Here is an 11,462-nt window from a genome sequence, read left to right on the forward strand (position 1 = left end):
TTTCCTTTCCTTTCCTTTCCTTTCCTTTCCTTTCCTTTCCTTTCCTTTCCTTTCCTTTCCTTTCCTTTCCTTTCCTTTCCTTTCCTTTCCTTTCCTTCCCCTTCCCCTTCCCCTTCCCCTTCCTCTTCCTCTTCCTCTTCCTCTTCCTCTTCCTCTTCCTCTTCCTCTTCTCTTTTCTCCTTTCTCCTTTCTCCTTTCCTTTCCTTTCTTTTCTCATTCCCTCCCCTCCCTTCCTCTCCCCTCTCCCCCTCCCCCCTTCTCCCTCTCCCTCTCCCCTCCTCTTTCTTTTTTTCAAGTAGTGCAAGTCAAAACAATATTTCCTCCTTAGGTTCCTCAGTAACATTTGTTCCACAAAGATAAACATCTTAATGCATCACCCCCAACTTTGTCTATATTGCAAAACAGAAGCATAGAATTTGCTTCAGCTTTGGTGTGTCAGGTGTTAATGACTGCAGCTTGCAGACAACTGAATGCTAACACCACTTCTATATGAATTTCATTGAATGATGCATCCAATTCATTTAAATTATATATTGTTAAAAAGTTTTGTATATGAGAATCTCTAGCAATTTCAGTAATAGTATTAATTCAACAGTGAGATCATCTAAAGATAGAAAAGAAGAAATTATCAAGACTTCAGTGTAGTCACATATACCTATGTAAGAGCCTGTAACAACAACCAGACACATTCTTACTTATCTTGTACCAAGTGCCAGTGTGTTTTGAATTGCCATAGTTGTATATAGTAGTGTAAATGTGAAAGTCTGATTTGAAACTTACACCAATCCAATTTCTAGTCTACATCACAACCCTGGGAGCAATGGAAGCTGCTGTGAGATATGGATCACATTATTGTTTATAGTCATATAATCATTTAGGACTAGTAGCTCTGACTATGAGTTATATAGTATGCACTGTAGAGTTTTGCAAAGATCCTTTGTAGAAAAACTCACAAATGGATAACCTTCTGATTGCCTTTTTGATTGAAAGCTCCATCTGAGACCTTGACAGCACATCCAGTAATAAGATTTTCAGAAAAAAAAATCCCATCCCTGGCACTGTAGGAGAGGCAAAGCATGACAGAAATCTCATCATTGTCAGTCAAACAGAGATGGTAGTTACTCTGGTGGGCATAGCTTTAAACTGTGCATTTATACAGGATACAAACATGAATATCTAAAATGCACAAGGGAGAAAAAATGTAATGAATTTATGGGCTCTGCCAATAGCCACATGTTATTTATTTGTGTCATTGCTACCCCACCAAAGGAAAAAGCTTCGTTCTGTCAACAAATTCAGTGTCATTTAGATATAAATTTTAAAGCGATACATAGTAGAAGTTTAAATGTGGATCATTCAGTTGTCCAATATTTGCTCCTTTTTTGACAATGAAATTAATTCAGTGTAAAATTGTTTTGGATAACAATGGTATTGAGGGGGATTAGAATCATACCATTCTACATTTGACATCTAGATTTAGACATATTAGCAACATTCTTTTTAAGCATGTAGAATGGTAATTCATCTTTTTCAACAACATTTAATTAGCAATTGAGTCATTGTAAGTGACAAGGAAAATGCATTAAATTAGAATTATTAATACTGATAAATTTGAGAATTTAATTCTGAAAATCTTTTACAAGTGCCAAGCGCCTTAGAATCCCATTGATTCTGGCTTGCGTTCACCTAGCTATGTCTCACACTCATTTGTCAGAACTGCTAAAGTAAATCATCCCACGCATTAAAGCTGGGATTATGCAATTTTGGCCTGGACATTGTCCAGACCAGAAATTCAGCTCAGGCATTTCAATATGGAAGTGCTGTGAAGTGAACATGTACATTTTTACTAATTACAACTTAGGTGACTGAAGTTCTTCAACACATTCTGTCCTTTAAAGCAGCTGAAAGCAGATGCTATTTGTGCGCTGCGACCTTGAAACCAAATCATGGAAAGCTCATTTATATATAATGTATTTTTTATCTGGTATCATTTATACTTTTTTGTCTATGATGAATTTGAAATGACTGTGAAATATGCAGCAGAGAAAATGGCTGAAGATTTTCATTTAAATCAGCAGTTGCTGATCACAGAAGATGCATTTAACACTATGGCAACTCCAAATACCATCAACTATATCTCAGCACAGCAGTAACAATTCTCAATCTGGAGATCAGACAGAATGTCTGCAAAACAGTATATTCTAAATACCTTTATTTGTACAGCTCAGCTAGAGGTAGATCTGCTGATTTTAATAGATAGAGAAATCAACTATATTATATGCATGTAGTTGTATTTACCAACATATTTGTATGGATTCTTTTTATAAATTATTGTTATTTTAATTTAACAGCTTGCATTGTCATTAAATGCTAGAAATGGACAGATGGATTTACAAAGCTTTTTCAAGATCTGTCCAGCTATAGGAAACTGCTAGGTACTTTGTTTCTGTGTCTATTTTTCTTGGGATATAATCTCTGTCTTAATTGAGCTGTTTGACTGCTTTTCTCCTTCTCCCTGCCCCTGAACGGTCTTGAGCTATGATACTGTGAATATAATGTTAGGAAGTTCACTACAACCACATAGCTCTTCTATTCAGCTGGTTTCAGATAGTGTGTTCAGTAACTGGAAACAAACAGGTAAGCCAGAGCAGTGACTTTCACCAAACTATCTTTAATCTCTCTTATCCTATTTGTATTTTTTTTTTTAACTACAAGTGTATATTTTTATTTTGCAATACAAGTAGCTTGCTTTTCATATATAGTCACAGGACTGTATCGTTACTTCAGGGAGTTCAAGCACCACATTTAAAAAACAAAACAAAACAACAACAAAACCCACCATGACTGGAAGCAATACAAAAACCTGTCATAGCAGGACTTACAGTGCACAGTCTTGGTCACTTATACCAAAGGATTGCTTTTGTATTTAAAATGCTGCTGAAAAATCAAAAGCCAACGATGGTAGTGTTAATAGAAAGGCAATAGACAGAATGTACAGTAGCATCACATGTTTACAAGTATTGCTGACCAAAAGAAAGGAAAAGAGGTTACTGAAAAAAAAATAATTTTCAGAGCTGGAGAGTTTTTAGCAGTGGTAGGCTGTCCTAGTACATTGAAGCTTAATACAGAAAAAAAATGTGAGACCATTCACCACTATTAGAGTTTTCAGAATGTAACAGGTGTCGTTAGCAGAAGGCAGAGTATTGATGGAGTGAACAGTAGAAGCTTTCTGTAGTCTATCATTCAGATAAGTTGGACTTGTATTATTTCTACATTTGTACACTATTTGTGCAAGATAATATTCTGGCTTTGAAGAAGGTGGAAACCAATTTAACTTGCAGTATAATTCACTGTGATGGGTTTTGTAATCACACTGCAAAATGAGTCTAGCTGCTGTATTATACAATACTGATACTGGCTTATGTGCTGCAGAACTAGTCCTTCTCCAAATAATGTCATAGCATTCTAAATGAGAAAATATAAAAGCACTGACAATGCTTTTTGTGCAACTGCAACTAAGATATCTTTCAAAATGGCTAATAAAAGCAAGCTGAAGCACACAGTTTCTGGCAGAGCCTTGTAAATGTGCTCATTAGCATTGAAACACAACTATTTTTTCTTTTTTCTTCTCTTACCCCTCCTTCCACCTCCCCCATTACAAAAATTAAACCAATGAAATGAACAAAATGAAAATTTCAGCCTTCCTTCAGAGGGAATATGTAATAATTTATAAAATTCCCTTTCTTTTCCTTCCAGCATTTCAGAAGCTTGCATGAATGAAATCTATGTGATGGTGACAGGCAGACAGAATGGATGAGTAGAGGTTACCTCTTTTCTTACATGAATGGAGCATTTATATTGTGAAGGCAGTAGTACGCTCTACTTAAAGACTATTCAAAATAAAAACCCTAGGGAAGTTCCTCTAGGGCATTGCCAACACCCCACATATATCCAGGGAAAGATCCTCTTCAGCATATACAAAATAGAACTGTTCTTTTCCTGTGTATTCCCAACCAACTCTTTAAATACTGGCATCCCAAATTCCCATTCATGAAATTTGTTCTGTGGAATATATCCATATACAGACTCACTCCATGGTGCTCATGAACACATTGATGTGTTTCTTTACTATGGTAGATAGGTTTTGATTTGTGAAATCTGGAATAAGCAGGAAGACAGAAGGCAGACAGCACAGGTAACTGATGGTGAAAGGCTGGATGATTCTTAAATAGTAATCATTTTTAAACTTAATTAGGATTTTGTGTGGTCTATGGCTAACCTTGATTTTTACCTTCACTGTATATTTTAAGGGCAGAAAGTGACTTCCTTGCTCTTCATAACATCTTGTTTTTTAAATTATAAAATAGGTCTTCTAGTTTATTTCTGGGGGAGGCAGTAGGGGGGAGGATTTTTTGTGTAATTTCTTCATTAATGAAACTTACACTGATGGCAACATTGATACAAACCAGTCTGCCAAACTTCACAAGCTGTCAGTTTTAACAATTAATATGAAAATATTAATATGCATTTTTGTAAGGGATATGATTTATATAATTGGAAGTAATGTAAAAATGTTCAATCACCTTTAAAATAAACATGTTTATTTTAAAAGCAAACAGATGTGATTGCTTTTGGACTCATTTTCAAACGCACTGGTACACTTGTATTCGTGTGCATGGTTGGTATGACTTTTACACGCAAAAGAATACCTGTTCCCTTAGATGTTGAGAAATAAGTTAGCTATATGTTATCAAAGAAGTACACCATGATTTAAAGCTATGGTCAAACAAAAAAATGGTTTTATCATGAACAAAACTATACAGTTTTAGACTCACAATCACATGCACAAGTATAATCCACAGCTGAATATAAAGTCCTGATCTCAGCTGTGTGATACAAGCAAGTAGCAAGTTAATTGAAGGTAAGTGACCTATTACTTTGGCAATGCATATGATGCCCCACCCTCTCCACACAGACTGCTCTTGTTGCAGCTATCAAGTGAATACTTATTTGTAGGCTATTGAAGGAGGTTATCCAGGCTTCTGCCAGGTAAGTTCCAAGACGAAGTGGTGAATGTAGCCAAGAACCTGGCATCTACAAAGGTGTGGATGTAGCCTTTTAGTTTTGTATTAACACAGCTTTTACAGTCTTCCAGTCAGCACTGGCTTCTTGTCAATCTTTGCAGTTTCAGGTCTAACTGTTTCAAGCTGTAGCAATACAGTATAACCTGCTATACCAAATAACGGCAGAGTATTGTTAGGTAAAATGTCATTGCAACACAGGGCAGGAGATACAATTAATCCCTGCAGAAAAAGGCCAAGTATGAATCATCAAATGCTGCAGGGTTTTAATGGATATTTTCCAAACTCCTTATTTCACATGAAACAGCAGCCATTTATTTTATTGTACACAATATTTCTTCCTTAAAGAAAAGCAACAACTGATGATAAAGGGTCTCTATTTAGACTGTCACAATGCCTGCTAGTTCTTCTTTTATAATTTACAAAGCAAACTGGAAATTTTCAGCCCATGATGGTATAGAACCAGCACAGCATCTTATCAGAGCAGAAAACTACATTACTGACTTCTCTCTGTCCCATCTTCCTGAATACTTTTGTCTTGTTTAGCCATTAATTATGTTTAGTATCGTCTTGTCTTTTCCACATGATAGCTCATTTTAGAGCTGTCTCAGATACTGTTTGACTTAGATACTGTTAAGAACCCTTTCCTTCCTTTCAGGCAATGTGTTAATAACAGGGAAGAAAAGCAGTATCTTACAAATTTATGATTGCCTTAATAACTGCTTTTCATGTTTTTTTTTTTCACAGTTTCTGTTTCTGAATATATTTTATCAGTTAAACGTACAAGAAAGAATGAGGTGAGTGTGTTGTTTTGTGTGTGTTATTTTTTTTTTTCTGGCAACCCTCATGTGGCACAAACAATCTATTAACTAGGAGAATTTACTTCCCTTTATATTATCATTATTGTCAGAGGAGCACATAATGATGTGAAGAGTCTTTTTTTTTTTATCACAAACTGACTTCAAGTTCAGAATGGAAAGAAAATAAGTAGAAGACATTAAAAGAATAATAGTAACAGATATCTTTTCCTAAATCTTCAGAACAATTCTGTCCAGTTTCAATTTGAATTCCACATATGAATTCCAATTCCAGAAGTTACTTGTACCAATATCCATAGTTGCTAGTTAACTTTGCCCCAAGAAATAAATGTTAAACCAAATGTTTGTATTGTGGAACAGTTTACACAGATAAATTCTTTATTCTCTACTCAGAAGGTAATACAAGGGATGCTCTGAAAGTACTGCCTCCTATTTTATTATGTTGGCCCACAACGTCAGAGGTAGATGTTCACGGTATGGCAGTAGAGACTGAATTTTCCCAGCAATATTCCCTTAAATTTTGTTGCCGTGCAACAGATAGCAGCAGAGGGACAGCCTGACAGAATGGCATCTAACATGGAATGGTGTAAGAATCAAAGGTGTGGAACTGAATTCCTCCATGCAGACAAAATCACCCCCATTGACATCCATCAATGCTTGCTGAATGTTTATGGAGACAGAACAGTGGATGTGAGCACAGCGAGGTGGCGGTTGGCACTTTTCAGCCGTGATGACAGCGACTGAAAGGCAAGCCGTGTTCTAGAACACCACGTACAGCTGTCACACCACGAAATGAAGAGCATCTCAATCAGCTCATCTGCGCAAATCAGCTAACAGTGACTATGTTGAAAAACAGTGCTTTGTAGATGAGAATAAGCTCTGTCAAATAGTGTTACTGTGCTCTTTCTATCTGTTGTAGTTTCCATGGAAATAAATAAGAGGCATTACTTTCTGAGTGACCTATGAGAATTCAGGTAAGTTCATTTTATATTGAAAACCATGTTGCCATTGCTGAATGTTCCTACATCATTCAAGCCTAATTATAAGCACCAATATACATACAACTCTTTTGCAAACTGAAATCCATTGTCTTTCCTTGTGAAAGACTGAGCAGTGACAATAGAATCCTACTTTTAAGTGTGCTTTGTGGAATATTTTGTGGGAATAAATACAAATGCTGACAGTCACTGAAACATTTACATTAAGGGAACACACATTATTGCTGCAAATGTTCCTTTTACATGGATTATGAAAAATGATGGCCCAATATCAATTTAGTTTTCAAGAAGAAATTGTGAGACCTTTAGTCCCCAAGGACAGCTTGGTTACACTGGATTGCTGGAAGTCAGGACACGTAAAAATTTTGAAAACTTCAGAGAAAACAGGTTTACGGAATATAGGAAAAAATGCTGGGAAGACACAGATGGTTATGATATCTTTCCAAAATGAGAAGAATTCTAATGGAGTGGTGGTGGTTTTCAGTAATCTGCTGGCATTGTTGCTTAAATAACTGAAAATTAGGTAGTGCTCCAGTATGCTGTTGTATGCTTCCTGAACCTAATTCTCTGTTCTCATATGAGACTAGAAAACAGCAGGCTGATCAGTACTTCAGGAAGTGAACTTTGGTTCCTATCAGTCCTATAAATTTGGGGTCCTAAGTATGCAAACATTCCGTTACTTAGAATCCTAAAACAGAGGAGTAGCTGCTGAGTAACGGCGTGACAAATTAAGGAGTCCTATCAAGTGCCCATTGCATCAAGTGTGAGTATTTAGACTGAAAAGTGCTAACCATAAATGTATGTTTTGATATTTGCTTTCATTTGTTTTACAGGAAATTTGAAGCACAATAAAAGGATCAAGAAAAAAAAAAACTGCGGCACAAGACAGATGTAATACAACATATCTTGATCTGATGTAACACACAATCAGGTAAGAGCATAGCAAATTCTTATTTTTTGTTTCAAAGCTGAAATTCAAATTAGGAATACCTTTCAGCACATACAGGATGTGGTTTATATTCATAGCTCTAGATGCTTCATGCAAAACATTCTAACAAGTTTCTAGAAGTTGTGAAGGGCTAATGATGAAAAAGGGGTACAGCTGGGGGAAAACAACAAAACCACGTCCAAAAACTCAACCCTGCTGTGAGCATTTCACCTGGCTGAAATGGCAAAGCTTCCCCTGTGCAAGGAAACAGACTGAGACCTATATACCACTTAATTAACACTTAAACCCACAACACTTAAGCCCTCAGCACTACAGTGATTTTCTCTGAGGACATAAATGTAGAGAACAAGCTTCAAACTTGCAGGCTATTGCTGGCAGTTGTTGGCAGTCTCATATATCATTGTAACTTCCATGCCTTTACTCAATGGCTTTACAATTCTGTAGTGCAGTGTAAGCTGAAAATGTTCAAAATTGTACCAGTCAGCTGGTGAGAATTCAAATAATGTACAAGAGTTGAAAGTGAATGAGCATCTAAAACATAAGGTGTCACTTATAATCAAATCACTGTGTGGCAATCTGAGGCTGAATATAATTGTTTTTAGTGTGTATGCAGTAAAACCCAAATCAGATTGGGAATGTAGTGATTTCTGGCATGAGTAGCAGAGCAGAAAACAGTCTAAAAGAGAATAACATACCAGAATTTCTTTCTCCCAAACACACTAAAATGTGAGAGGGAGTATGCATGTAGAATATGGGAGAGAATAACAAAGACATTTTGAAAAATAATTTTAAGCATGAACGTTTAATGTCCTGACATTCTGTCTTTATAAGCAGGAGTAAAAGTCCAGCTTACAAAATTATTGAGTATTTCTATTCTAAGGAGTTAACTATTAGAAAATTTTAGAACATGCTTAAATTATTTTATTCACTGCTCTTATCTGTAAAACAAGCAACTTCTATTTTTCTTGTTTTAAAATGAATCACCATCACAGTCAATCTGAGGACTAAAATATATCTGGTTATCTAACCAAGCTTCAAACACAGTTTTGTATTTCAGGTTGCCCCTCATCCATAGGCTAGAGACAATCAAACATCCTTACATTATTTCCTTCTGATGTTTTGGTATTTCATCTCTGATTTGATATTTTTACCACTTTTTTTTTTTTTCCTGTTGCAACCTGAAGGAAATATATCTGAGGAATTTTTTTTTCTGCTCTTTAAAATGGAACCGTCTTCAAAAACTGATGGATTTCCCTGCCAACACTAATCTGTACTCATACCAGGGAGAGCAACAATGATCCAGATGATGTTAATAATGACACTAGAAAAGAGAGAGGTAATTCAGAATTTTTCTTGCAGTTCTAGGTTTAAGCCCGTTCTTGGTTGACAATGAATCCTTAAGTGTGATTCAGAGACAGTGGACAGGACTGTGACCGAGTTATGAGTAAGCACCCGTACTGCACAGCTGTCTAGCAGGTAGTGAGTACCACAGAAGCATGATGCCAGACAGCATTCTTCTTTCTTCCACAGAATCATAAAAAATGATATTTTGGAGGGGAACCCCTTGAGGTATCTATTCCAACCTCCTGTTCAAAGTCTTGAACTTCAAAATTAGAAAATGTTGTTCAGGATTTTATATAGTTCAATTCAGAAAATATCCAATATTGCATGACTTCTCTGTACATCTAACCATCTGCATGCCCTTTTTAGTTGCATATAAATAATATGCTCATCTGTGAAAAGAACCTAAATCATGTTGGAGAATAAAATATATTACTTTTTACCACGGAAAAGAGATGGGTAATGGGGAAATTAGTCTTCAAATACCCGAAGGAGCATTAAAAATTTTCAGAAAAAAAAGTCAGAAAAAGAAAAGTAGGAATCAACTCACCAAGAAGTCTGCATGTGGGAAGAGGTAGGGAAAGATTCACAGATACATCTAGAGATTTGCTCCCCTGCTGGTACAAGTTCCAAGTAAGTCCAAACTATGTAGTGGCTTCGTGATGAGTCTGGAATGACTACATGGAAATCACTGCATGAGGACAGGCTGTACATGGAGATAGGACTGTGAGTCATGGATGCACTCTTAATACTATCTGTTTAGATTAACATAAATGAGTTCAGGTTTATCAAAAAGTGTTATCCTTTCTAATCAGGAGACCTGAATATGACTTTTGCTCTCACAGTAGCACTGAGCACATAACTAAGTTGACTAGAATCAAATCCATAGAAGATAAGAAACAATGTATCTAGTCTGTGGCAAGATTAATTCCTCTTGAGATTTAAGAAAGATTTTCAGATCTTGTTTTGTAAAAAAATTAAAAAAAAATGCAATAAGCTTAAAGAAGTTATGATTCTATAAATAACTTGAATTTTTGAGTAGGAATTGTCACTGTAGTACATGGATCAATAACAGGGATTTATATAGTTCCCAAGCAGATACTTCAGAACAATGGTCAATTTCTCATTACCTTTAACTCCTTTGCTATTCTTCCAAAAAATATTTCTGGCTTGTGTGTGTGCTTTGTGATGTTCTTGTAGAATGCATTATGTACCAAACCTTTTATTTAATGGGAGTGGCAAGAAACAAAAAAATCCCCTCCTTTGCCAATTCTCCTCTCCCTTTCAATCTTTACCCTGTTCTCTGATAGGTAGATGTATTTTACTAAGGCGAATACCATTATGTTTGTTGGTTGTTTATTTATAAGTATAAAAGGTTTTGGCATGGTATCGATTAACTGCATGTTGGCCATGTGTTCTGATGTATATTTAAATTCTTGAGAAAAAGTTATTTTTAATCAAAACTTCATTTAAAGGGGAATGTTATGTACCAAAATATCATCTTTTTTAGGAACTGGTGCTGTGTTTATGAATGCATGTGTAGGGAAAATAAATTGAAGACTGTCATAATGATTTAAATAGTAAAATCTCTGAAAATAAATTAAAATCAAGCTAGATAATTTCCAAAGCATAATGAACCATTTGACCTTGTATTGCCTGGGTTAAGTGGAAGGGCAGAAAAGATGGAAGAACTAGCTAATGACACTGGATTTGTGAGAGTCAGTGTCATAATGGTGGTTTAAGATATATACCCTTCTATTCATAGGAAGTTACTAAAGCATTAGCCTGATTATTTGCCTACTAATTAGAGCAGAGAAGGAACACATTAATAGCTCAATTAATACCCAAACTTCAGAGTCTCCAGAATTTCAAGGTACTGTAAGAAATTTTTCTTGAGACTGATTCCATCAAAAGTCTAGGAGAACTGAAGGGGAGGTATTTAATTCTATCTCTCATGTACATCATCAGTTTTCACTATATAGTAGCTGAAAGCCTCATGTTTTTTAACAATTACTCATAGCACGTTGTTTCAAACCACGTCACTCAAAGAAAAAACTGAAACTGGCCACACAGAAAATGTAATAAAACGGTGAATAGAACTTAGAATCTATGCAGGTCCTGTAAGACCAGGATAGCCTTCTTTCGTCTTAGTAGTATAGTAGACTATACAACAGCTTGAACTACTCAACAAAACACACTAAAACTGGGAAGTATGATAGGAAACACCATATTTCATATTTCTGTCTTTCAACTCAATCCATTCTTTTAATGTTGT

The 11,462-nt window shown here is 35.7% G+C and overlaps 1 long non-coding RNA gene across 1 annotated transcript; it reads left to right on the top strand.

Annotated features, from left to right (window-relative positions):
• LOC110404602 lies at positions 4,589 to 10,960 on the top strand. Its single transcript, XR_002442342.1, has 5 exons — positions 4,589 to 5,049; positions 5,829 to 5,878; positions 6,819 to 6,873; positions 7,731 to 7,828; positions 9,206 to 10,960. It is a non-coding gene; the product is annotated as an uncharacterized LOC110404602 (long non-coding RNA).

The sequence above is a fragment of the Numida meleagris genome, chromosome 10 (assembly GCF_002078875.1).
Source record: "Numida meleagris isolate 19003 breed g44 Domestic line chromosome 10, NumMel1.0, whole genome shotgun sequence".
NCBI lineage: Eukaryota > Metazoa > Chordata > Aves > Galliformes > Numididae > Numida > Numida meleagris.